The sequence below is a fragment of the Poecilia latipinna genome, unplaced genomic scaffold (genome assembly GCF_001443285.1).
Source record: "Poecilia latipinna isolate Pla-1442-1.1 unplaced genomic scaffold, P_latipinna-1.0 Scaffold2734, whole genome shotgun sequence".
Lineage (NCBI taxonomy): Eukaryota > Metazoa > Chordata > Actinopteri > Cyprinodontiformes > Poeciliidae > Poecilia > Poecilia latipinna.
In genome coordinates, this window is record NW_015115350.1 from 53,436 (window position 1) to 57,693 (window position 4,258).

The 4,258-nt window shown below is 36.2% G+C and overlaps 1 protein-coding gene across 1 annotated transcript in view; it reads left to right on the forward strand.

The window, feature by feature from the left end:
* LOC106938939 (voltage-dependent T-type calcium channel subunit alpha-1G-like) overlaps positions 1-4,258 on the forward strand; it is a 93,062-nt gene that overhangs the window by 36,512 nt on the left and 52,292 nt on the right. The window lies entirely within an intron of this gene.

A 4,258-nucleotide genomic window follows, 5' to 3' on the forward strand; every position in this document is an offset into this window, starting at 1 on the left:
CTAATTTAGCTGAAATTAGAATGATTTGACATTTAGTTTTTAAAAAATAAATAATTAGATCCTGTTACATAACTCTTTTTATGGACAAAATAAAATCATAAAGTCATATTTTTATCCAGTGTTGATTTGGCTACTGGGTCATTGCCTTGCTCTGTTTTTGTCCTGTCTTTTTCTATATTTTTGGAGTCTTTCTTTGCACATCCTCCAAATCTACAAATTATGGATCTGGTCAACTGGTCTCTCAATGCAATTGATCAAATTTTCTTGACGAGAAGTCTGGGCACATGAGAGCCTCTTGTCTTGCAGGGACACACCCAGCGGGAATCACCCTGGATTTATTCATGATAACAGGATTTCTGCTGTTTGGAGCTTGTGAATACCTGGCTTATTGACAAGTTTGTGACGGACTTGGCCGAACTAGCGAACACTCAGACTGTTGGTGTGGACAGAGACGAGGACTCTAAAACTCACTAACGGGATGGAATTGATCTTGGAGAAGTTGCTAGTTTCGGTTCAGTGGAACGACCAAACTAATTTGGATGACTGGGAACTGAGATGTATCGGAGAGACTTTAGGGAAGATTGAAATTTATAATCTACCCGACCTCAGACATTCTGTATCTGAATTGGCTTTTCCTGTGTTGCCTTGGAAGGGTTGCATATTTTCAGTCTCCTTGAAGATATATAAACATAACACTCCTTTCCACCTCACCCCCTGCTGTTATCTATGCAGTTGTGGAGCTGAGCGCTCCCAAGGACATGCCTTGATAACAACATCTTATTGGACTTCTGCCGGGAGGCTGAGCAACGTGGTTTCATGGCCCTGTGACGTCACCGCCTTCACTCATGTCTTTGTTTTGTCTGAATGTTGCCATGTGCCCTAATGTGTCCTTTCCTCTTATTATTTTACTTTGTTAGAAACTGTGGAGTACTCACTTTTAACCCAGAAAAGGAGCTAGAACAAACTTGGAATCCAGAAACTCTAATTTATTAGTTTATTAATCACTCTTTAGCTTATACTTTAGAAACTATAGAGTTCACTATTTAGATTATACTTAGATTAATGTTTAGATTATTATACAGAGACTCCTATTATTGCAACTAATGCACTTAGAAAGTCCAGAGAATACTTACTTATACTTATCTAGCAACTCTGAATATGAGTGTCTAGTTTATTTACTTTGGATCAACATTATTAGCTTTTTCTTCTTTTGCTCTTTCCTTGGTTTGTTATTTTGTTTGTATTTCCTTTTAATTCCTGTAAAACACTTTGTATTGCCTTGTTGCTGAAAATGTGCTATATAAATAAAATTACTTTTACTTTTAGTGTTATGATAAAGGAAAAAGGAAGATAATGTTAAATAATATAACATTACTACTACTAGAGAAAATAAAAAAAAGAAAAACAACTAATAATACAATAATAATAATGTTAATTATAATAAATAGAGGCTGTCTGCCCCTAAGCAGACCTCCAAAGATCAGATGGCGCATCACAGTGAACCCAGACCACAACCAACCAAATCATCAGTCCAGAGGTCCCCACCCAGCCCATGTCAGCCAAAGAATGATGGGTCCATCTTGTGTGTTTAAACCTTTTGATATTCTGTGCATCCCCAGTCTTGTGTAAGGCAGTTAAAAGAAAGACATGACAAAATGGGATGTGATTCCAGCTTAGACCATGCTTACCCTATTCTTTGTGTATTCAATTGTATTTATTCATTAATTTACTTTTGTGTTTGTCTTAAGTTTTCTTTCATGATGTAATTGGAAAAAAATAAAACAAGAAAAAAGAAACTTAAAATATCATTAGTTGGCTAACAGTAAGCCCGATGGAGCACAGTGAAGAGAAGTCTGGGACTCCACCCCAATAATTCCCTATATTCCCCTCTCTCCAGCAGGTGACCCCAGAACAGACAAACAAAACAAAGGATGAAATACTCAAGCTGACATTATCAGTGATGATAATAAGTACCAAATAATAATTACAACACACTCCTTTAACACATATTGTACACTTTGCGCAAGATTCTTAGAGACTCCCTGTCTCTAAGAACGGGTGGGGGGAGGGGGAATAGACTTTTTGGGGGGCAAAATGATTGTACATAGCTGAACATAGAGAACAACACCAGTAGCCTACAAGCTACTTGTTAACAAGCCTAAGGTGCTGTACTGATATTAGCTAGCCAGTCATCTTTGAGCTAACATCACCTGCATCCAACAGCTTTACTCAACTCAATCTGTTAGTTTGGGGGAAAACTGTGAAAAGTTCTTTGCGTTTTGCTGGTTTGCTGCCATGATTCTAACACACCTGCATAACTCCACACAGCAGCAGCAGGTCTCCTTCACTGCTGCACAGGTCTGAACTCAGCGCAAGCGTCGTAGCGCTCATGTTGCGTTTAATTAAAGGCGGCTCGGAAAAACAGGTTCCCACATGTTAACAATGGATTAAACAGTTTTAACTGTTTAATCCACAAAAAACTGTTTAATAAAAGTGACAGAGGACAAAGATATGGGAAGTGCGGAAGCCCCTACTGTATCAAATTGACAGAGGAATAACAGAGAGTTGGCCATTCTAAGGTAAAAACCCAGTGCATGTTTTTTTTTTTTTTTCATCCAGACGGCTTCCCGTGCCCCCTCTGCAATGGCACGGCCCCCCCCCTAGGGAGCGCGCCCCACAGTTTGGGAACCTCTGCATTACAATAACTGCATGTATGGCTTTCCAGGGTGAAAAATGTGAAAATTCTGTTTTAGATGAGTTGATGGCATGCAAATTTTACAGATTTATATTTACACCACACAGGACAGAACTTATTCAGTGAAACATGTTTCAAGTTCAATCACTCTTTCACATGTACCAAACAATTGAGGTCCTTCTTTTTTTTTATTTCTGATCACATGAAATCTCAAAATAAATCTTAAAAGCTCCCTATTGGGTAGAAGTATTTCAATGCCATAATTTGTGACAGTTAATTTGTTACAGTTAAAAACTTGAATGTATTTCCCTGAATTTAGCTCCATCCATCATTCCATAAACTCTGACCAGTTTCTGCCTTGGGAAAAATGATTTTGTGGTTAAGTAAATTTAACATAGCTGAATCTGTGAAATCAATAAAAATTCAAGTTAGGCATTAAAATCTAGCATTGAAGTCAAAAATATTTGTTCAAGATACAAGACATTGTAATTTTTTTCAGAAAATAATTTGTTTAAATACTACGTGCCTATCTTTTTAAGTTCACCCACACAACAAAAAACAATCTTGTTTTCTTTACTGTGTTTCATTCGACATTTCAAAACACCAAATACCACAATAAGCCATCAGAGTTCCTAAGCACCAACACACCTTATGGTTTGAGCTAGAAGAAGTCATTAAGGTGCCTATTTGGTTTTGGTACAGTAACACAAAATTTAAGTTACTTTAGGTTTGCAATACTGAAACCGCACAAGGTAAATTAAATTGCTTTTATATGTTGCATTAATTGATTGTTATTGTCTTTTTAGGAAATTTGTTGATAGGGTATGGCCATCAAGGTATCACACAATGCATTGTATCATCATCAGCAGCAACCAATTAAACCACTTTTTTGTCACAAAGATTAGTTTTAAGATGTTGAAGGTGAAAAGGTAGTTCAAAAAGAATGAGGCTACTTTTAGAGCAGTGGAGCGCTTAATAGCTAGTTTTTAGCATTTACATTTGTATGAAACTGCACTATGAGGGAGTTTTTATGACAGACCTGCTCTGCCTGATGGTGCAGCTTTGTATATAATTGTGTTTGATTCACTGAAGAATCAAACACAATTCTGTGTTTTCTGTCAAAAGGTTGATCCGAGAAACAAATGAGAAGTAGGACATAGGATCTGTTTCAATCAAGTATTTTATTTAAGTAGTTTCTAGTTCAGAAAAACTAGGCTTTGGTTGTTGATTAACTTATTAGATTTTACAGTGTACTTACAAATTTCATTTGCTACATTAAAAAAGTTGAATTTACAAAGTTCAGTGTTCCTTAATCTACTGTATTTTTCGGAATATAAACAGTTACTTTTTCCCCACACACTAGTTTGACCATGAAGAGCTAAAGTAGTGAATTAAAACATGAAGCTAAATAAAATGAAAAGCAAAACAAACCCCAAAACCCAGTGTCCTGATAGTTTGCTTGTTACATTACATGCAACAAGCAGATGTCTGATTATATAATTCTTTACTTTAATCACATAAAATATTTATTTAAAAATATAATCTTTCATTACGTGTATCTTT